Source organism: Rhinatrema bivittatum, chromosome 9, assembly GCF_901001135.1.
Source record: "Rhinatrema bivittatum chromosome 9, aRhiBiv1.1, whole genome shotgun sequence".
In the NCBI taxonomy this organism is placed as follows: domain Eukaryota; kingdom Metazoa; phylum Chordata; class Amphibia; order Gymnophiona; family Rhinatrematidae; genus Rhinatrema; species Rhinatrema bivittatum.
In genome coordinates, this window is record NC_042623.1 from 174,713,123 (window position 1) to 174,737,309 (window position 24,187).

A 24,187-nucleotide genomic window follows, 5' to 3' on the forward strand; every position below is an offset into this window, starting at 1 on the left:
ACCTACACAGAAACCCAACCAGGGCCTACTTTTTGATCCCTCTACACAATCTATTTCTGACTCTCCCAGTAGGGGGAAAAGTGGCGTCAGATTACCAAGGACCTCTGAGTCCTTCAAACTGTGCAGTCTAGGCAGCGGTTGCTCTTCTCTTGGCCTCCATCCCTCCCACACTGTTCAGTGCTCTATTTAGATCCATCTAATTTACTACAGCTTCAACTGGAAGTCCAATCGTTTTTCCAACAAGTAATAGAACTGGTTCCACTGTCTCACCATGCCCTGGGGTTCTAATCCCAGAACTTCCTAATCCCAAAGAAAACATGGGGATTGTGGCCCATTCTCAGCTTGAGACCCAGAGAGAAATTTTTTTTTTTTTTTTTTTTAATTTATACTTTATTCAATTTCTTAATACAATTACAAAGAAAAAGAAAGGTAACATTTTGGAGAAAACAACATACTAAACTTTTGAAAGCAATTATTATAAAGAGAATACACAATTATGTTTTTTACCAATTTTTAAGTCCACAATATGGGAAGTCATCATATATAGAAAATATATAAAGGAAAATTCACTCCTTGAATATAAGAGCCTATCTATTTTATACCAGTTATATTACCCAATAAACTGTTAGGTACCCCTCCTCCACTCTTATCCGTAAGAAATACTTCTAAATGTGCAGGGTCAAAGAAGATAAACTTATTTTTTTGATATATAATAATGCATTTGCATGGAAATTTGAGAAAGAAGGTGGCTCCAATTGAAACCACCCTCTGTCTCATTTCAAGAAATTGTTTTCTTCTTGACTGGGTAGCCCTTGAGACATCCGGAAAGGCCTGAACTATTTGGCCACAAAATTTAAAGCTTCTATTTTTAAAGTATTTCTGCATTACCAGATTTTTCTCCTGCTCCAAACCAAATGCCACAATCAATGTGGCTCTTGTTTGGATATCGTCCTGCGACGCTTCAAGAAATGAAGTCAAATTAGGGCTTTGTGCAGCAAGTTGGTCTATACCACCTTCTGATGTTCCCTCTATTCTCCTCATATTAGAAATATAATACATCTTGGAAATCGTTAGATCACCTACTATTCCCAAAATTTCTTTTACATATTTCTTAAAGAGTTCTTGTGCTGATATCAACCTTGTGTAAGGAAAATTCAAGAAACGTATATTTTTACTCCTTAAACTATTTTCTAAATTTTCAACTTGCTTGTATAACATTAAAGAGTCCTTAATGAAGGTGGCTCCACTTGTCTGCAATGATGTAATTTGTGCTACTGAAGCAGCCCCTGTTTGTTCCATACGTTCAATTCGTGTCCCATAGTCTTTCAGCGTTTCCTTTGTCTGGGCTGAGAAATTGGTGGACTGAGCCATTGATAGAGAGAGATTCTTCTCTATCTTGGTAACAGCTCTCCATACATCAAGGAGAGTAATATTTTCAGGGTCTGGATCTGGGGGTATTGGCAATTCAGTCTTTTCTACAACTGGATTGTCTCTACTTTCCACAGTAACTACAGCGTCCTGAACTGATGAAACATTATTGCTCTCCTTGTTAGATCTTTCATCAGACAACTTGGGGGTAGTTACTCCGTTACTAACCCCATTGCTGATTGGAGACATATTGGGTATCTGGTGTGGGGTGGGACTAGCTGTTGCTCCCGACGAGAAAGAGATATCAGAAATGACTTCCCTCGAAGTCTGACTCACCCTTCTCGCTAGATGAAAGTCCATGGGGCCCCTTACTTCCTTTGCCACTGGTGTAGACACCACAGGCTTCATCTTCCGCTTCTTCCCCATCAGATCGAGTTGTTTGTAGAATCCGACAGCAAATTTTTACCCAGGGGTGCGCCCCTTTGGCGCGCGGCTTCGGCAGCACGCCGGCGGCTGCGCGCCGCTGCGACTCGATTTAAATAGTCGCAGGCTGTCTCGCCCAGATGACGTCGGGGAGGGAAGGCGGAAGTCTGATTCTCTCTCCCGGGGTTGGTCCCTTGCGCCCCTCTCTCTCAGGCAGCTCCTCCAGCACGGCTTCCACTGACCTGAGGCTGCGACTCGATTTAAATAGTCGCAGGCTGTCTCGCCCAGATGACGTCGGGGAGGGAAGGCGGAAGTCTGATTCTCTCTCCCGGGGTTGGTCCCTTGCGCCCCTCTCTCTCAGGCAGCTCCTCCAGCACGGCTTCCCCAGAGAGAAATTTAAAATGTACTCTCTCAGCATGATCCTAACTTATATACAGAAGGATGAATGGATGTGTGCCTTGAATCTGAACGATGCATATGCTCAAATACCCATCCATCCTTTGTATTGGCACTACCTCCACCTTCAGGCAGATTCTTCCCACTTCCAGTACTAAGTACTCTCATTTAACCTCTCGTCAGCCTGAGAGTCTTCTCAAAATGCCTCACAATAGTAGCAGCTCATCTCAGTCACCAGGGAATACATGTCTTCCCTTACCTGGATGACTGACTCATCACAGTGAACTCAAGAGACAAAGTACAACATTCTCTGAGCTCAGCCATAGTTCTGCTACAACACTTAGGTTTTCTGATGAACTTTGAAAAATCAATCATGCAACCCACTCAAGAGTCTCAAATTAATTGGGGCTTGCATAAACTTGATACAGGAAAGAGCATTCCTGCCTCCCAACCAAGCAAACACCATGACGTCACTCATCCACAACCTGTTCTCTTCTCCTCACTCGTCTGATTCTTGGACATATGGCAGTAGCCATCCATGTGGTTCCGCCTACTGTCTTCACATCCACTACCTCCAATGGGGTCTATATTCCCAATGGAATCAACTAACTCAACCTCTGTCATCTCCAGTGCAGATCCCAAGGAATATGAAATGAGTTGTAGTGGTGGTTACACCTGCAAATTCTCAAAGAAAAAGTCCCTCTTCAATCGCTCCCCTACCAAGTAGTTCTTGTAACAGATGCTTTCATCAAAAGATGAGGAGTGCATACTGGAACTGTTCAAACACAAGGCCTCTGGACTCTTCAAGAGTCGCTATCAGATCAACCTTCTAGAATTGAAAGCAGATACTTTCTATCAGCCTTAACACATCTTCTTCAAGGAAAGAGCAGTCTTATTCAAACCGCAACAAGTAAGGAGAAACAGGATTATGGCCTCTGTCAAGAGACCATAAAAATCTGGCATTGGGTGAAAACAAATCAAGCTGCTCTTCAGACCACTTAGCTGTCAGGCATCTCCAACATGCTGGTAGATCGTCTCAACTCGTGTTTCAGCCACATGGGTTGTCTCTACAGCAGTCAGTGACCAAGAAACTATTCAGCTTGTGGGTCTACCATTGTTCACCTCACAGCACAACACAAAACTAAATCAATTTTCTCAGTTCTACCAATCGATCAAAGTGAGCTCAAGACGCTTTCCTTTTCGACTGGGGGCAAAGTCTCATACGCTTTTCCACCATTATTGCTTATGGCCAGAAGAGTGCAGAAATTTCTTCAGGACCATACTTGTATAATTTTCATAGCTCCGGCATGGCCCAGACAAATCTAATATTCATATCTTGTCCCATTTCTCAAACCTCCCAAACCGCAACCCCATGAAATTTCCAAGGGCTCCTTGTGTGGAAATGTCAATTTGGCTTGCCCCCCTGTTGCTCTCCCCCCCAAAAAACAGTTCTAATGACACTAATTCCTCTTTTCCTGCTATAAGTGACTCTATGGGGTGGGGAGGGTTGCCATATGATATAAAAGTATGCTGTAAATCTTTTAATCCACTACTGTACTTAATTTCATTTAGGAACAGATCCTACATTGTTAACGCAGGAAGATGGGACATTGTACCATCCCAGTCTTTCAGGCCTCAATCAATGGGTGCTGAGTGCTCACTGATCAAGGATCTTAACTTACCTACAGAATTTGAGGACATACTTGTCTCCTCTAGGAAACCTACCACTAGAAGGAATTGTGTCTTCACATGGCACATGTATTCCAAATGGTGTGAACAAAACATTTTGGACCTATTTTCCTACAAGCCTAAGCATATCCTGAAATACCTGCTCAACCTTTCTGACTCAAGCCTCACCATCTCATCTGTACAGGTGCACCTCAGTGCTACAGCAGCTTACCTTTCTCAAGTAGATCGCAAACCAGTCTCCTCATCTGTTGATATCTCGCTTCATGAACGGCCTATGGCATGTCAAAATTCCACCTGTTGCATAGGACTTGAATGTAGTCATTTCCCAACTAATAAAGCCTCATTTTAACTACTGGAGTCAACTTCTCTAAAATATTTGACATGGAAGGTGGTGTTCCCCATTGTAGTGACTTTAGCTAGAAGAGTCAAGCTCTCGTCCACTATCCTCTATACATGCAATTCTTCCACAACAGGGTGGTTCTCTGTAGTCACTCGAACTTTTTCCCAAAAGTCGTTTCGGCCTTTTATATCAATCCATTGTATTACCTACCTTCTTTCCTAGGCCCCCACGCGCAAGAAGGTGAAAAAGCCCTGCATACTCTAGTCTGCAAAAGGGCCTTAGCGTATTACAAGAAACAAACTCAGCCGCATCGGAAAACTTCCCAACTGTTTGTCTCATACAATCCCAATCAATTAGGAATAGCAGTTGCCAAACATACGTTGTCTAGCTGGCTGACTGAGTGCATTCATCACTGCTACACCTTAGCAGGACTGCAAACCACAAGCTGGGTGAAGGCTCATCAAGTGAGGGCCATGACTGCTTCTGCTGTACATCTTCAAGAAGTACCTGTTGAAGATATCTGAAGAGCTGCAACTTGGGCCTTCCATTCATACCTTAATGTCACACTGTCTTGATATCCTCTCAAGGACTGACAGTACATTTGGACAAGCAGTTTTACAAAGTCTGGTCTTGCAGAAGACCACTCTTCACATTGAGGGCAGGATTGCTTCACTCTGCTACAATCCTCAGGTTGGAACTCCCCACATGTAATGGCTTATTGACAGAAAAAGCAAGTTTTCTTACTGTAAACAGTGTTTTCTGTAGACAGAATGAATTAGCCATGGAATACTCACCCACCTCCCTAGAGTAGACATCCTGACTAAATTAGCTTTGGTATAGATTGAAGAGAAGCATGAGACAACACTCATGTGGGAACTCTTACACATGCTCAGTACAGCTCAAAGCTCTACTAGCCTGGAGAGATGAGTTTGTTTAAAGCAAAATTGCTTACCTTGTAATAGGTGTTATCCCAGGACAGCAGGATGTAGTCCTCACATATGGGTGACGTCAGTGACGGAGCCCTAGTGCGGGAAAACTTATGTCAAAGTTTCTAGAAACTTTTGACTGGCCCTGTGAGGCCACTGAGCATGCCCAGCATGCCATGATATTCTCTGCTATAGGTGTCTCTCTTCAGTCTCGTATGTAGCAATAAGCGTTAGCAAAATAAATTTAGAAAAATAAGAAGGCCCAACTCCGCGGGGTGGCGGGTGGGTTTCGTGAGGACTACATCCTGCTGTCCTGGGATAACACCTATTACAAAGTAAGCAATTTTGCTTTATCCCAGGACAAGCAGGATGCTAGTCCTCACATATGGGTGATTAGCAAGCTAGAGGCTGAGTCATTTTGTAGTGAAGCAACAGTGAAGTATTGTTGTTGAAATGAGTCAGCCAAAGATCAGAGCAGATTGGATGTAGAAGGAGTTGGGATTAAACTGGAAACAAGTTCTTTAAAACAGCTTGTCCATAGGCTGAATCTTGTCGTCCTTCTTTGTCCAGACAGTAATGAGCTGCAAATGTGTGAAGAGAAGTCCATGTTGCTGCTTTACATATGTCAAGAATAGGTACTGAACGATAGTATGCAACTGAGGTTGACATTGCTCGTACTGAGTGTGCTTTCACTCGGGCTTGGAGAGGAAGACCTGCTCTTTCATAGCAAAACTGTATGCAATCTGCTAGCCAATTGGATAGAGTATGTTTACCCACTGCTTTACCCGGTTTGTTCGGGCCAAAGGACACAAAAAGTTGAGAAGATTTTCTGTCTGTTGAGGTGCGGTTTAAGTAAAAGGATAACGCACGTTTACAGTCTAAGGTATGTAGGGCTGTTTCTCCCGGATGGGAGTGAGGTCCTGGAAAAAACGTGGGTAAAACTATGGATTGGTTCAAGTGGAATTCCGTGACTACCTTGGGAAGGAATTTTGGATGTGTACGGAGAACCACTCTGTCATGTAGGAGCTTTGTATAAGGTGGATACGTGATGAGTGCTTGTAATTCACTAACTCTTCTAGCTGATGTAATGGCTATGAGGAAGATAGTTTTCCATGTGAGAAATTTAAGATCACAGGAGTCCATGGGTTCGAAAGGAGAACGCATGAGTCTTGTTAATACCAGATTCAAGTCCCATTCTGTGACTGGAGGTCGAATCGGTGGTTTGAGTTGAGTTAACCCTCTCATAAACCTGCTGACGAGAGGTTGTGTGGAAATTGGTGCATCTCCCAGCTTGTTATGGTAAGCAGAGATTGCACTTAAATGTACCCTTACGGACGAAGTCTGGAGACCAGAGTCTGAAAGATGGTATAAGTAGCCTAGTAGAGAAGTAGTAGTGCAAGTGAAGGGATCGATTTTGTTTTGCTTGCACCACAAGGTGAATCTCTTCCATTTAGATGCGTAGTTCTTTCGTGTGGAAGGTTTACATGAAGCTATAAGTACATGAGATATATGAGCTGAAAGATTGAGTGGTTGTAAAATCAAGCTTCCAACATCCATGCTGTCAGGGATAGGGATTGGAGACTGGGATGGCGCAAGCGACCCTGATCCTGAGTGATGAGATTGGGAGCTACTCCCAGACGTATTGGATCCCTGACTGAGAGGTCTAGAAGTGTGGGGAACCACACTTGTAGAGGCCAATATGGGGCTATGAGTATCATGGACCCCTTGTCCTTTTGTAGTTTCACAAGAGTTTTGGTTATGAGCGGTATAGGAGGATACACGAAGAGAAGGCCTAAGTTCCAAGGGCGAGCAAAGGCGTCCTTGGCTGGTTGATTCTTCTGTTTGTGTAGGAAACAGAATTTGTCTACTTTGTGATTCAGATGTGATGCAAAGAGGTCTATTGTCGGTTGACCCCAACGTTGAAATATCCTGGTCGCTACTGAGGGATCCAGGGACCATTCGTGTGGATGGAATTGACAACTGAGTCGATCCACTAGTACATTTTGAATGCCTGCCAGATAAGTGGCCCGAAGAACCATTGAATGTGTTAGGGCCCAGGCCCAAATTTGTGCAGCTTCTTGACACAGGAGATATGAGCCCGTACCTCCCTGTTTGTTGATGTACCACATGGCTACTGTGTTGTCCGTCTGGATAAGAACAGTCTTGTGCAAAAAGCAGTCCTTGAACGTATGTAGTGCATAACGTATAACTCGAAGCTCCAGGAAATTGATTTGAAATGTTGCCTCGAGTTTTGTCCAAATACCCTGGGTTTGGAGAGTGTCTATGTGAGCTCCCCAACCTAAGGTGGATGCATCTGTAGTTAACATTATCTGTGGGACTGATTGTTGGAAGGGTAGGCCTTTGCGCAAATTGTGTTTGTTCATCCACCTTAGTAGGGATGAACGTAGTTGGTGAGTTACTTGGATTGGAGAATGCAGTGGTTGAATGGCTTGGATCCATTGTGATCGTAATGTCCATTGGGTTACTCTCATGGCGAGCCTTGCCATAGGAGTTACATGAACTGTGGAGGCCATGTGGCCTAGTAAGGTTAGAAATTGATGAGCTGTTGCTTGTGTCTTTGAGTGGATCGATTTTGCTATCAAGGATAGTGTTTCTGCTCGGTCCTCGGGTAGAAAGGCTTTTGCAAGTGTGGTGTCCAGTTCTGCTCCTTTGAATTGGAGCAGATGAGACGGTGTGAGATGGGATTTTTGATAATTGATGAGGAATCCCGTGGAGTGATGTAGAGCAATTGTCTGGTTGAGAGAAGTTATTGCTCCTTGTTGAGATTGACTCTTGATAAGCCAGTCGTCTAGATATGGGAAGACATGGACACCTTGCTTGTGCAAGTGTGCTGATATTACTGCTAGACATTTTGTGAATACTCTGGGAGCAGAGGCGAGTCCGAATGGCAGTACTCTGTATTGGAAATGTTGATGACCCACCATGAAGCGCAGATACTTGCGATGAGGAGGGAATATTGGAATGTGAGCGTAGGCGTCTTGGAGATCCAGAGAACAAAGCCAATCTTCTTTTTGGAGAAGGGGAAGAATGGTGCCTAGAGAGACCATCCTGAACTTTTCCTTTTTGAGAAATTTGTTAAGATTTCTGAGGTCTAGAATGGGACGTAGGCATCCTGTTTTCTTTGGAATGAGAAAATATCGGGAGTAGAATCCTCTCCCCTGCTGAGACCGGGGCACCGGTTCTATAGCCCTGGATTTCAGAAGGGTGGATAATTCTATTTGAAGTTGAGAAATGTGAGTTTCGTTGGGATGAATGTAACTCTGTGGGAAATCTGTTGGAATTGAGAGGAAATTGAGTTGATATCCTCGAGATATTATGGACAGAACCCACTGATCTGTTGTTACTGTTATCCAAGTGTTGTAAAATTTGGATAATCTGCCTCCTACAGGGAGTTCTGATCGAGGATTTTCTGAGTGGCTGAGTTCCCTGGAGATGCCTTCAAAAGCCTGTCGCAGGACCTGTTTGAGTAGCAGGCTGGGGCCTGGGTGCTCTTTGTTCACGAGGCTGAGGTCTGTGCTGAGGCCTTGATTGTCTAGGCCTGTTTGCAGGAGGGTAAAATCGTTTTTGACGATAATAAGGTTTCTTCATTTCCCTCCTTTGGGTTCGTCGAGCAGCATGGGTAGTAGAGTCATGAGGTAGGGAGGAGAGCTGTCTTAAGGTCTCATTATGTTCTTTCAGTTGGGAGACTGCTTCTTGGACTTTCATGCCAAATAAATTGTCTCTTGCGCATGGGAGGTCCACCAATTTCTCTTGGACTTATGGCCTAAGGTCGGATGCGTTAAGCCAGGCCCACCTTCTGGCACTTATTCCTGAAGCTGCAATTCTTGATGATGTCTCGAAAGAATCGTATGCAGCTCGTACCTCGTGTTTTCCAGCTTCAAAAGCCTTGTGGATGAGGTTTTGTGCTGACTCTCTGTATTCTTGGGGAAGAGATGGAATGAAATCCTCCATTTGCTTCCAGAGGTTTCGTTGGTATTGGGTGATATATAGCTGATAAGCAGCTATTCTGGAATTTAGCATAGCACCCTGGAATACCTTACAACCTAGATTGTCCAGAAAACGGTTGTCCTTCCCAGGAGGATTAGAAGAATGCACTCTTGTTCTCTTTGCTTTCTTCTGTGCGGATTCAACAACCACTGAAGTATGTGGTAATTGAGATTTCTGATATCCTGGTGCAGTTTGGACTAAGTATGTTGAGTCCATTCTTTTATTAATGGGAAGAACTGAACATGGATGTTCCCACATTCTGTGTTGAAGTTGAAGGAGAACGTCATGTATGGGTATTGCCATAATTTGCTTGGGAGGATCAACAAATTGCAATACCTCAAGGGTCTGATGACGTAGATCCTGCTCAGACTCTAACTTGAAGGGGATAGAGTCAGCCATGTCTTGAACAAAGGCAGATAAGGTGAGGTCCTCTGGTGGGGACTGTTTTCTTGGGTGTGGTGGAGAAGGGTCAGACATAAAAGTTTCAGAAGTGTCTGACTGTGAATCACTCCATGTGTCGTAATCTGGAGTGTGTGGTCGTGTTTTTCCAGGAGCAGAAGGAGGAGCCACACTAGATGGTCCTGGAATGGGCTCTGGAGGAGAAGAGTCCTCTTCTACTGGATTTGCCAGTAAAGAATCCAGTAAATCTTGATATTTTCTATGTATTGCTGAATATAATGCTGATTCCGCCGATACTGTATCCCCAGAAGGCCCTGGCATCGACAATGTTGTATGTGGCATCAATGGCATCGTGGAGTTTGGATCAGGAACCGATGGCATCGAGAAAAATCCCGTACGCGTCATCGTGGATGTCTGAATCTGATTTGAGGGTAACAACGATGCCATACTGGAAGAAATAGGAGACATCGATGTAGATATCGATGAGAAAGCTGTTGTACGGTGCATCGATATGTCCCTCGATATCGGAAAGGGTCCTGGTTTCAGGAAAGAATCCGTTGTCTGTACGGTGCTCGATATCGAGAATGGATCTGGCACTGGGGCGGTGCTCGTCAACTGGACGGTGCCCGGCATCGAGACGGTGCCCGGCATCGGGATCGTACCCGGCATCGGGAGATTTCCCGGAATCGGTGTCGTTGGTAACTCAGTCATCGACACTGGTTGTGCCGGCATCGGTGACGTCTTAGACAAGTCAGATGTCACCGGCATCGGTGCAGGCACCAGTAAACTTTCTTTAATAGCTTGTAGGACTGCTTCCCTTATAAATGCGGTTAAGTACTGCGGCATCGGAGTAGACAGCGGTGTAGGTGGAGACGATGCTGTTTGCGGTATATCTGCCTTGGTAGGCCTATCAGGCATCAAAGTATCGGTATGTTTAGTCCGCTTTTCGATCGGTTCTTCACGGATAGGTGTCGAAGGTGAGGCCGAGGCCTGTCAGTGGCGATGTTTATGTTTGGGCCTTACCTCTACCACTGAGTGAATCGATGATGTCGATGGCGTAGGCGAGGATTTGCCTCCCGAAGTCTCCAGTCGACGCGTTTTTGTTACGCTTGGGCTCCGGTCAGGAGTCGTGAACACCACCCAGCAGGGTGGCTCCAGGTGGAGAGAGACAGGAAGGCTAGAAACAGTGTCTGGTTCCAGGCTGGGTCAGGGCAGGCAGCAAGTAGCAGTGTCTCGGTTCAGGCTGGGTCAGGGCAGGCGGCAAGTAGCAGTGTCTGGGTTCAGGCTGGGTCAGGGCAGGCGGCAAGTAGCAGTGTCTGGGTCTAGGCTGGGTCAGGGCAGGCGGCAAGTAGCAGTGTCTGGGTTCAGGCTGGGTCAGGGCAAGGCAGGTCAGAAGGCCCGTAGGCCACACACACACAGAAGGCCCGTAGGCCACACACAGTAAGCAAGGCAAGGCAGAGAAGGCCCGTAGGCCACACACACACAGAAGACCCGTAGGCCACACACCGTAAGCAGGGCAAGTCAGGTCAGAAGGCCCATAGGCCACACACACACACACAGAAGGCCCGTAGGCCACACACCGAAAGCAGAGCAGGCAGGTCAGAAGGCCTGTAGGCCACACATACACACGGAAGGCCCGTAGGCCACACACCGAAGTCAGGGCAAGGCAGGTCAGAAGGCCCGTAGGCCACACACACACACACAGAAGGCCCGTAGGCCACACACCGTAAGCGGAGCAGGCAGGTCAGAAGGCCCGTAGGCCACACATACATAGAAGGCCCGTAGGCCACACACTGTAAGCAGAGCAGGCAGGTCAGAAGGCCCGTAGGCCAGGTAATAAAAGCGAGGAAGAAGGCCCGAAGGCCGCGCAAGGCAAGGAAAGGCCCGAAGGCCGCGCAAGGCAAGGAAAGGCCCGAAGGCCGCGCAAGGCAAGGAAAGGCCCGAAGGCCGCGCAAGGCTAGAGCAGGGAGCCCAGGTGAGCTCGATGCCGAAACACCGAGGGAACTGTCAGGCAGGATTATAAGGGCCAACCCAGAACATAGAGTGGACAGGGGAGATGGCCTGGGCCTGTCAGGAGAGCCAGCACTAGAGGGACCCCTGGTGGTGAGGCGGTTGCACTGCAGCCAAAACTGTAACAGTAACCCCTCCGCAAGGCCTCCCCCTCCTCCTGGGTCCCATCTTAGCAGGGGGTACTCAAAAATGAAATCAGACCCCTCCGAGGGCAGCAACAGCTGGAGCAATTCAACAGGCTCAGATGGCTGAGTCAGAAAGTCTGTTAGTGGTACCGGTTTGAGCCCCTCCGGGGGTGGCAGCAGGACCGGTGTAGCAGGCTCGTCTCGGGGTAGTGCAGCAGGCTCGGGCCCCTCTCGGGATGAAACAGCAGGCTGGAACACCTCTCCGGGCGTTGTAGCAGGTTCGGACCCCTCTCGGGGCGATGAAGCAGGCTCGGACCCTTCTCGGGGCGATGAAGCAGGCTCGGACCCCTCTCGGGGCGATGAAGCAGGCTCGGACCCCTCTCCGGGCGTTGTAGCAGGTTCGGACCCCTCTCGGGGCGTTGTAGCAGGTTCGAACACCTCTCGGGGCGTTGTAGCAGGTTCGGACCCCTCTCCGGGCGTTTTAGCAGGTTCGGACCCCTCTCGGGGCGATGAAGCAGGCTCGAACACCTCTCCGGGCGTTGTAGCAGGCTCGGACCCCTCTCGGGGCGATGAAGCAGGTTCGGACCCCTCTCGGGGCGATGAAGCAGGTTCGGACCCCTCTCGGGGCGATGAAGCAGGCTTGGCCCCCTCTCGGGGCGATGAAGCAGGCTTGGATCCCTCTCGGGGCGATGCAGCAGGCTTGGCCCCCTCTTGGGGTGATGCAGCAGGCTTGGATCCCTCTTGGGGCGATGCAGCAGGCTTGGCCCCCTCTTGGGGCGATGCAGCAGGCTTGGATCCTCCTCGGGACGATGCAGCAGGCTCGGCCCCCTCTTGGGGCGATGCAGCAGGCTTGGATCCTCCTCGGGGCGATGCAGCAGGCTCGGCCCCCTCTTGGGGTGATGCAGCAGGCTTGGATCCCTCTTGGGGCGATGCAGCAGGCTTGGCCCCCTCTTGGGGTGATGCAGCAGGCTTGGCCCCCTCTTGGGGTGATGCAGCAGGCTCGGACCCCTCTTGGGGCGATGCAGCAGGCTCGGACCCCTCTTGGGGCGATGCAGCAGGTTTGGCCCCCTCTTGGGGCGATGCAGCAGGCTTGGCCCCCTCTTGGGGTGATGAAACAGGCTCAGATGGCAGAGCAGCAAGGTTAGAAGCAGTGCACATAGAAGACACAGGTTGCACTGCTGTGGGCTTGATACCTCGAGCCAAACTCTGAGGCTCCTTATTTTGTTTCTGGAGGAGCAGTTTAGAGAAGGCACAGGCAGTTCTAGGACGTCTAGGGAATGTGCTCGTTAGTGTCTCAACAGCAGCTGTGGGAAGCAGAGCCCTGCTAGAGTTAATCAACTCTCTCCGTTTGAGAGAAACCTGTTCCTGAGGCTCTTGCACTGGTGTCACAGAAGCCTTCTTGGCCAGGTAAGTCCTGGGTTTTTCTATCCACAAACTGCCAGCTAAAATGTCTGTTTTAGTGGAGCCAGAAGCAGAATACCGGTTAGGAGAGTTGATTGTTTTTTCTAATGGAACAGCTGATCCTAAAGCAGAACAACGGGGGCAGGGTTTGCCTGGTGGTAACAGACACGGAAGACAGGAGCATTTCCACCACCCTGGTTTAGGATTTAAACAATTTAAACATTCCTGATAGACTGAGACGTTCCTCTTATGACAACCACTGCATACCCAGTGTTCTTGGTCTGAGAGTTGACAGGCAAGACAGTTCTTGTAACTGGGATAATTCAAAGTCTGGCAACAAGCACAGACATAAAAACTTGGAGGCTGAGGCATAATGTGAGTAGAAGGAAAAAGAAAAAATTGGCTCACCGGTAGTAACAAGACCTATCTCTTCACCTGGAAATTTGGGGCTTCGGCATACTGTTACGCTTGGGCTCCGGTCAGGAGTCGTGAACACCACCCAGCAGGGTGGCTCCAGGTGGAGAGAGACAGGAAGGCTAGAAACAGTGTCTGGTTCCAGGCTGGGTCAGGGCAGGCAGCAAGTAGCAGTGTCTCGGTTCAGGCTGGGTCAGGGCAGGTGGCAAGTAGCAGTGTCTGGGTTCAGGCTGGGTCAGGGCAGGCGGCAAGTAGCAGTGTCTTGGTCTAGGCTGGGTCAGGGCAGGCGGCAAGTAGCAGTGTCTGGGTTCAGGCTGGGTCAGGGCAAGGCAGGTCAGAAGGCCCGTAGGCCACACACACACAGAAGGCCCGTAGGCCACACACAGTAAGCAAGGCAAGGCAGAGAAGGCCCGTAGGCCACACACACACAGAAGACCCGTAGGCCACACACCGTAAGCAGGGCAAGGCAGGTCAGAAGGCCCGTAGGCCACACACACACACACAGAAGGCCCGTAGGCCACACACCGAAAGCAGAGCAGGCAGGTCAGAAGGCCTGTAGGCCACACATACACACGGAAGGCCCGTAGGCCACACACCGTAGTCAGGGCAAGGCAGGTCAGAAGGCCCGTAGGCCACACACACACACACAGAAGGCCCGTAGGCCACACACCGTAAGCAGAGCAGGCAGGTCAGAAGGCCCATAGGCCACACATACACAGAAGGCCCGTAGGCCACACACCGTAAGCAGAGCAGGCAGGTCAGAAGGCCCGTAGGCCAGGTAAGAAAAGCGAGGAAGAAGGCCCGAAGGCCGCGCAAGGAAAGGCCGCGCAAGGCTAGAGCAGGGAGCCCAGGTGAGCTCGATGCCGAAGCACCGAGGGAACTGTCAGGCAGGGTTATAAGGGCCAACCCAGAACATAGAGTGGACAGGGGAGATGGCCTGGGCCTGTCAGGAGAGCCAGCACTAGAGGGACCCCTGGTGGTGAGGCGGTTGCACTGCAGCCAAAACTGTAACAGTTTTTAACAAAACTATTTGAGAAGCACCTACTGGTGAGGACTTATTGGAAGTGGATGGAGAGGGAATTAACTGCAAACTGAAGAGTTACTGGATTTTCTCTTGGCGCAGTTTTCCTCCTTTGGGTGTCATTTCTTGGCATTTTTCACACGATGAAATATCATGTTGATCACCCAAACATCGAACGCACTCTAAGTGCGGATCTGTAACCGACATTGTTCGATTACAAGTCAGGCATTTTTTAAAACCCGACGCCATGGTATCATCGACGGCCGTCGATGACTGAAAAATGAAAGTAGCGTTTATTTGAAATTTAACGCTAAGTTACTTCACCAGCTGGTGAGGTGAGACAAGTGAGATCCCGTGAGGGAGAATTTATGAAAAAATAACTATGTTATTATTGAAAAACTGAGAGCACTCTCAGGGGGCTCCGGTGTCCGTGCTGCTAGCCAGCGGCGCGGAAAAACGAAGACTAAAGTGAGACACCTATGGCAGAGAATATCATAGCATGCTGGGCATACTCAGTGGCCTCACAGGGCCAGTCAAAAGTTTCTAGAAACTTTGTCAGAAGTTTTCCCGCACTAGGGCTCCGTTACTGACGTCACCCATATGTGAGGACTAGCATCCTGCTTGTCCTGGGATAATGCTGCCAGATGATGTCATTCACATGGCTAAGATACCAAAACTAACAATGGGCACCAAATGATTTATGAGGGATTCCTAACGAAATTAGTTAACCACAAATTGAACACTCCGAATCAATTTATAACAAGTATATAATCTTCATAAACCCCAATACAGGGTGACTCATTTCAAACAACGTATAAGCAATATTTTATGATGAAAAAAATGTTTAGGGAAAAGAGAGGAACGTTTCATATATTGATATCTTAAATCCCCAAAAGGGTAATATGATTATAATTATAATCATAAACGAACCTCCGCCATCCAATATTTTTCTTGAAAAAGATGTGATCTGAAAACACCAAGTGTGAACCTCTCTTGTATTTTTTTTTTAAATCTTCATTGTTAACGAGGGTGAAAATTCACTCCATCAATCATAGAAACAATAAATATAACTGTCCCGGTGAAATTGTAATGATACCAAAAGGTATTTATGAGTGCTTAACTTGCTTGTGTAAGACCTCTCAGGCATTAGAAAACATAAAAAAGGCTTAAATTCTAAGCCCCTTCAACATCCCGACTTATCTGATGTTATCAATGGATGACAATGGATGACAGTTATATTTATTGTTTCTATGATTGATGGAGTGAATTTTCACCCTCGTTAACAATGAAGATTTTTTTAAAAAGTACAAGAGAGGTTCACACTTGGTGTTTTCAGATCACATCTTTTTCAAGAAAAATATTGGATGGGGGAGGTTCGTTTATGATTATAATTATAATCATATTACCCTTTTGGGGATTTATGATATCAATATATGAAACGTTCCTCTCTTTTCCCTAAAAAACTTTTCATCATAAAATATTGCTTATACGTTGTTTGAAATGAGTCACGCTGTATTGGGGTTTATGAAGATTATATACTTGTTATAAATTGATTCGGAGGGTTCAATTTGTGGTTCAGCTAATTCACATGGCTAATTCATTCTGCTATCTACAGAAAACACCATTTAAGGTAAGTAAACTTGCTTTGTTTCTCTTTCTCTAGTGTTAAATTGCATACAGTGTTTTGGCTTCTTGGGATTTCCATTTCAGCTTTATACCGTCCTACTCCTCCCTCACAGGCTTCCCAATCTATTGGAAATCTATGCAAGGAGCAGAGCTGCTGTAGGGCTTATCAGCATATACCAGCTCATAGGTTGTTCTGATTTTTTTTTTCACTTTTGCTGGTTGCTGTAGCTTAAAATCCCTGGGGAAGGGGAGGTGGAGCAAGCTAATACTTTGGTGCCCCATTTCTCAAACCTCCCAAATCGCACCCCCCATAAGATCTCCAAGGGCTCCTTGTGTGGAAATGCCAATTTGGCTTGCCCCCTGTTGTTCTTCCCCCCAAAAAACAGTTCTAATGCCACTAATTCCTCTTTTCCTGCTATAAGTAACTCTATGGGGCGGAGAGGGTTACCATATGATATTAAAATATGCTGTAAATTTTTTAATCCAGTATTGTACTTAATTTCAAAAGCAACTTCCTTTTTTAAACTATGACACCTAATTTGCATGGTTTTGTGAAATTTTAATATTGCAATATATGTTTATTTAGTGAGAGAGATAAAGAACAATTACAACTTACAGTGGTTACGCAAATAGTTATAAAACTGTAAGATGCATTTCAGCTTGACCAAGTCAAAGATCAGCCAAGTTGAAATGGCCCTCTAGGTAAATGTAGCATTAAAATGTAGTGTTATATACTGTAAATAAATAAAAGTGATTTAAAAAAAAAAAAAGGCATGTTCCACTATAGTTTGGAGCCTTCTTTTCCACATGCTTTCACCCAGCTGCTCCCTAAACTTCCTGCTAAGCCATCAAAAATAACGAATAGTGAATCACCTGTGGAAGAAAACAGGTACAGAGGTCTGTGAGCTGCAAAATTTTTTTTTTTTGTAATCGTAAAGCCATTTTCTTTGAAAGGTACATAGTATTTTATAAATTGTATGTACTGTAATTGTTTCAGCAAGAGGTTGTTATCCTCTGTGGCAAAGTTCGATTAGTGCTCAAGAAAACTGCTAATTTTATACTCTGAAATGAGAACCACAAAACTATACTTGATAAAAAGAAAGAAGAAAATACGTTAGATGGGAACAGTACACAATTATGGGTTGATCAGGTAATGAACAATGGAAAGAGTTTTGAAAACCCCCATTTGTTTTTTTGAAATCTGATCAGTAAATTGTACAGTAAGGGGCATGTAACTGTTTTATTTTGCGTGCTAATTGGTAGAAATAAGATTTTGTTTTTAGGGCAGTCTGGAACCGTTCGTTTTATTTTCAGAAATCCATGAAAACAGTTTTTTTACTGCTGAGCACTATAAAGTGTAGACTTTCCTCCTCTTGATCATATAACCTGTCAAGTATTCATATCTGCTTCAATTCCTGAGCATTAGAATGTCTTCCAATATAGTATTTTAGCTTTGTGGGAATATAGCACGGGGGCAACTGCAATACTGATAACTTGCTTTTTGTTTTTACGTATATTTACTGCTAAATAGAAGATGCATGGCAGCAAATACCATCCACTTGCCTCACAAATAAAAATAAAATAAAACTGTACTGCTAATGCTTCGCTTACTGATTAACTTTTTTTTTTTTTTGCCAGCTCGATACAGAAACTCTGAATGATTTGATCTATGCATCGATCTATGTAACTGGAATATTTGTAGAATATACAAATTTGCACATAAAGAAAACATAGGGAATACTTACCAGAATATGAATAAAGTTCACTTCGTTTAATATTTATTGAGCTAGAAAGTCTCTGAAGATCGGTATGGCAGAGGACTGGGTCACTTTTTAAGCCAGTTCTGGTTTTGTCCTATCGCGGGCATGCACTTGTAGCTCTGATTTTCTTAGGAAACAGGACTACAAATCCAGCTATGGCACGGAATAAAACCAGGATTGGCTCGAGCTTTTACTGGAGATCTGGAGTGCCATGGTAACCCTAGGATACAGAGCAAGCTAAACGTGAACAACAAGTCCGGCGGGCTCAGTCTTAATAGTGACGTCTCTTCCGGTTTTAGTCACACAATGAACGTCTGTCTCGGCAAAAAGAAAATATTTTTAGTAGCAGAATGTTCTGCAGTTCTTCTACATCAATACAGTTACTTTATTGTTATATGCACATTTTTTCTCAGTTTCAGTTGACAGACCTTTTTCAACATGCTCTCCCACGTGACGTCACTTCCACATCACAATTTACTACAAAACTACAGTTTCCATCGTGCAATAGGCGCAGCCAACTGAAAGGATGTTACCGTTACAGTACAAAAGGTTTAGGTATAAAGTCGTTACTAGGAAAGGGTTCTGAATCAGTTGTTTAGAATAGCGAGAGAGGCTTGACTTTGTATTGCACCAAAAATATAAAAGCACAGGTTCTAATAAATTTGTAATATATAGGGACAATAAAGCATTTGATTATTGCCCACCCTCGGGTGTGAGCAAACGTAACAGCACCCGAACTTTACATGAAAAGGTGACAAACAGGTAGGGGAGCTGGGCAGTCAAAATACCTGTGGAGATTGCATTTTCAAATCTCTGCAAACCATATCTGTCCCTATACAGGTACACACAGTGCGCTAGCTCTCGTTTTCAATGGAAACGCGTTGTAACATTTTCCTTTGAAAATGAGCCTGCAAGTCTTTATTGTCAACATAAAGGGTAATTTTCAAAACTATTTTCACAGGTTAAAAAGTGCTTTATCAGTGGACATGGCACCTTAAAAAATTTCTTATTCAATAGACAGGGAAAAGCACGCATGTAGGTTCCATATATGTGTCCTTTTTTTCGCAGCGAACAGATGCATTCCTGCAAGCATTGGTTGAAGTGGGGTTAGCATTTACGTGCATACTTTTGCAATTTCAAAATTATGCATGTAATTTCCCCCAATAAACTATAGCACACATTAGCAAGTGTAAATATGTGCAGGTAGTTTTGGTAGGATAATTTTCAAAAGGAAAGCTGTGGAATATAAGATGTATAAATACATGTGAAGTCCTTGAATAAATGACATTAAATCTATGCGGTCTGAAATTAAATTACTCCTATAATATTTACATAGATATCACCATATCTGGAAACCTTTGCGTTCAGGTTACTCTAAGATTGGTGTGGGTAGGGGTATGCACAAATTTTATCTCCCTCAACTAGAACTCAAATTGGCATTGATTGGTTTGCAGGGGAGCATGATATGGGAGGTTGTGCATAACACCTTCCCCACCCCGCCACACTCCAATTCAGATTGGTATTGAGTGGCATAGGAGTTACAAGCAAACTCTTACTCCCCCCTCCCCCCAACTCAGATTGGCATCGATTGAAGGAGTTGTCGGCATGCAAATTTTCTCTCTGCACTGACTCACATTGACATAGATTTTCCCTCTCTACTCCTAGACTGACTATCACACACTTTCTCCCCTCAACCCACTTCCTACTCCAGGCCTAACTTTCCTACTTCTTCAGCTACTTCCCCAATACTGTTTTCTATCCCCCTTTCTGGCCTCCACCTTCCAGCCTGCAAGAGAAAACACAGCCATCTACTCTCCCTTCTAACCCATGTAGGTTATATTGGCATCCAGAGCTCTCTGGTGTTCCCCCCCCCCCCGAAACCTGGCAATATATTCCCAGAGTCTTCTAGCTATAGATATCAAATATCAGGGATTGAAAGGGGTCTCAAACAAGATGTTTGAATGAACAAAACAATTACTGCAAACCAAAAACATTGGATTCATACTAGGACTTCATACAAGTAATCCCGAGATAATTCAAGAATGTTAAGATCTAAGATCAGTGAAATCATTTCTAATGTCACTTCCTGGCCTCTTTATGGCTCAGATCCAATCATAGAGACAAGCTATTTACTTATTTAAAAGCTTTATATACCATTTTCCTGGGCATATGACCTTCCAAAGTGATGAACAACAAGGGCGATCCATAATGCATAACACTTATCCTCTATGAGCTGAGGATGGTTCCTTGACCTTGGCTGAGATTGAGAATCTGAACAATATGAGGGACCTGCCACCTGCTCTCTGCTTCCTATCTTTTAACCAGTTTGCAGTTCACAAAAGGACATTGTCTCCTATCCTGTGACTTTTTAATTTTCTCAGTAGTCTCTTATGGGGCATTTTGTCAAACGCCTTCTGAAAATCCACATAATTTTTAACCCCTTCAGAAAATGTAACAGATTTGTGAGGCAAGATTTCCCTTGAGAACCTACAATATAGGGAATTAATATCCTGCCACCCAACCCAATTGTGGCCATGAAACCATTTGGACCCTGGCCAAAGTAGGAGGATTACCAACCTTAAAAATAAAATAAACAGAATGATGTGTATACACACACAGTATCTCTTCATCTCTTACAGTACCTCATAAACTCCAAAATCTGGGAACAGGAAGTACTAATTCCATTGAAAGCTTGATTTTATTCAAAAAGCCTTTACAGAAGCAACATGTCAGAAGAGAGTCCACATACCCGAATGGCAGAAAATGCAGCTTGCGTAGATGGCATCCTGTTTCTTATGAGTTTAAGACTACTTGTAGGGTAGGTCTTTAGCATGTTTAACTCTTAGGCTCTGATGTAATAAGATGCTCTCGGCTGATTGCACATGTTAATGCACAGTTGTGCCCATATTTTAGTGTGCACAACCTTACTCCCAATTTATGCAAAAATGTGCGTACGTGAGTAAAAATGTGCACACAAATTAGCACTCTTCCATGCAAATCCCATGTTAATCAAGGTATTAGTGAATGCTCCCCAACACAGTAGGCTGGATTTAAATTGGGTGTGCCTATAGGTAATGGGTGGGAGGGAGGTTGGCCCACTTTCCAGAGGAAGGGGGAGGGGCAAAACACTCCCGCTTCCCCCAATCGCACATGCTCAAATCCTCCCCTCTTAGAGCAGTTGGCCCCCTCCCCTCCTTACCTTTAAGTACTGATGCCAGTTCCAGCAGCAGCTGCAGCAGCAATTGGAGAAATTCAGTGTGGGGCCTCCTGCAGCCATTGTGCACTGTCAGGCCCTGGGTATCCTTCTGCTTCCTCTTGCAAGGGCTTCCTGTTACCATGGAGATATGTGCCAGAGGCAGAGCATTGCACTGCAGGACCTGTCAGCCTGCAACGGCTGCAAGAGGCCTTGCACTGAATTTCTCCAGTTGCTGCTGCTAGTGCTGATGCGGGGCCAATGATGTAACACTGGCATTGCAGTGGTGGCAATGCTCCAACTATCCACATTTGGCACTGGAGGCAATTGCCTTTATTGCCTATGCCTAAATCTGGGCCTGCAATGCAGAAGGATGCATAGGCTTAACTCATGTTTCCTAATGCTGGAAATGTAACACCTTGTCAGAGGTGGAGTAACGTTTTGGGGTTAGTCTTAGTCTATAGGGCTGAACCTGGAATTCGTGCTGTGGAGAACCTGTTTTGTGCATAAATCATATTTATAGTACATAAAACATGATTTGTGCATGACATATTTTCTGTGCATAAATCATGTTTTGTGTATGCTAATCACATTTTTGTTTGCACATTTTCGGGTTAGCATACTTTTTTAAAATACTGATGCATTAGCACGGGGATGCACTAATGGGTGGGGTGGGGGAGGCATGAATGATCCTGAAGGAGGGTGCACTGGCTGGCTGATCGAGAAAGATGACTGCATTGGTGTGGTCTGTGTGTGATGTAGTCTGTCTCTCCCTGGGTGTAGTGTGTCTGCCTGTGTTTCTGTCTAGGTGTGTTGTGTCCATGTCTGTCTCTGTGTCTGAATGCAGTGTGCTTGTGAAATGTCTATCACTTTGTATTGGGGGGGGGGGGGGGGGGGGGGTCTCTGTGTCTATATTTGTCTGGGTGTTGGGACCATGGCTTCAAAAGTTTACTCTTTGCATCAGGAGTTAACTCTTTCTTTAGAACACGAGTACAGAGGGGCCAATGTAATAAGACTTGCTAATATTAGTGCAGCTTTTTACTCCTGTTTTAGCTCATGTTTTTTCTGTGGTAAGTTAATTCTGGTATTTAATAGGGGCTTTAACTCCTAAAAAAAATGCATGCTAAACCAGGAATAAAACCAGCACTAAAATTAACATGGATGCATGCAAATCCAATGTAAAAGAAGGCATTAGCTGTTCCCCAGCAATGAAGAGAGGTGCATTAAAGGGCAGACAACGCACACTGTCTTAATGCTGGAAATTTAACTCCTGGGTCACAGCAGGAATAAAAGTTTAATTCACATTTCTGGTGGCCATGTTACACTGTTGCTGTGCACAGTGAGGTACTGGGCACAGCACTAGAATAACTTTGGCCACCAAAAATGAGTTTATTTCACCTCGGACCCAGGAGTTTAATTTCCAATGTAAACTCTCGTGGCAGGCACCTACAGCTGAACAATACACTGGTGCTGTGCATCCTCACTTTGGCATACTGTTTAACTGTACATGCCCACCTCAGGGAGCTTATACTTTGTTCAGTTAGCTGTAATTGCTCACTCAAGAGAGCAAATTCTTGCAGCCAAGGCTATTTTGGCAAAGAATAACAAGTAAAATCAAAGCATAAGCTCTCTGGGGCAGTCACCTATAGCTAGCTTAACATAGTAAAGGGGGGCCGGTGAGAGCTGAAGGGACAACCAGCCGCCCTGATTAGAGACTTGGGGAAAGAAACGCCTGCTAGTTTCCATCGAGCAGTGAGTACCTGAAAGCCAGCGATTAACACCAGCTGAGCCCGAGTCCATACGTCATCAACAGGAGCCTGGGTCTTTAAAACCCGAGAGACGCCGGCAGACCAGTGGGGGCCGGTGAGAGCTGAAGGGACAACCAGCCGCCCTGATTAGAGACTTGGGGAAAGAAACGCCTGCTAGTTTCCATCGAGCAGTGAGTACCTGAAAGCCAGCGATTAACACCAGCTGAGCCTGAGTCCATACGTCATCAACAGGAGCCCGGGTCTTTAAAACCCGAGAGACGCCGGCAGACCAGTGGGGGCCGGTGAGAGCTGAAGGGACAACCAGCCGCCCTGATTAGAGACTTGGGGAAAGAAACGCCTGCTAGTTTCCATCGAGCAGTGAGTACCTGAAAGCCAGCAATTAACACCAGCTGAGCCCGAGTCCATACGTCATCAACAGGAGCCCGGGTCTTTAAAACCCGAGAGACGCCGGCGCGCAGCCGACGCCGGCGCGTGCCGAAGGCGCGCGCGGCTTAGACCGGCTTTGACTGGGATTTGACTGGAAGCCGGAGATATCAAAGGTTTAATGGGCCGTAAGAGGAAAGCGAAGTTTGCCACTTCTTCACCCGCCGGGACTGTAATAAGATCTGGACCCATGGATGCCCACGTGAGCCGGCAAGGACCGCCAAGAATGGACAGTTTGCGAGACTCGTCAGAAGCCTCGTTAAGTCCAGGCAACGCAGCAACTCCCCCTCAACCGCACAAGGATTCGAGAGAAGGACAGCTTGAGGTAAAGGAATCAACCAGTGTGGATGCAAAAATAGTGCAAAGCACTGTGGAGGTTTCTGACCCCTCTGTTCGCCTCAATGACTCTATAGTTGAGGCACAAGAGGGGAATCTAGCTGTGACCATTGGTAAGACACAGATTAGTTCTGTGGATTCTGCTAATGTAACTCTCTCGGACTTGTGGAGGGTACTGGTAAAATTAGATCTGAATTTGACCCAAGTAAATTCTTCTCTCACATCACTGATTAATGTTAATAGAATTTCTATTTTAGAACAGGGTAAAAGATTGAGTACTGCAGAAGAAATGTTGAATGAAGTGTCGGGGAAAATAAATAACATGCAAAGTTTGGAAAATGAATTAATTAGAGATAATATCTTAATACATAATGATTTGGAAAATTTAGAAAATTTGGTTAGAGTAAAAAATTTGAGATTGGTCAACTTCCCAATAACCAGATTATTGTCCCCAAAAGAAATGTTAACAAAATATCTAAAAGAGATTTTAATGTATGAAGAGAAAGATATACCAACTTTCTCTAAAATACATTATTTTCTATCTCGATCTGATGTAAAAG

The 24,187-nt window shown here is 45.5% G+C and overlaps 1 protein-coding gene across 2 annotated transcripts in view; it reads right to left on the reverse strand.

Moving 5' to 3' along the window:
- LEKR1 (leucine, glutamate and lysine rich 1) overlaps window positions 1-24,187 on the reverse strand; it is a 515,362-nt gene that overhangs the window by 477,106 nt on the left and 14,069 nt on the right. The window contains exon 1 of one of the 2 annotated variants that reach the window (XM_029615750.1): window positions 17,892-18,010. The exons of the other annotated variant lie outside the window; for it this stretch is intronic. The gene's annotated coding sequence lies outside the window, so the exon portion shown is untranslated. Of the gene's footprint in view, window positions 1-17,891; window positions 18,011-24,187 lie in introns of those variants that run through there. 2 annotated transcript variants of the gene reach the window in all.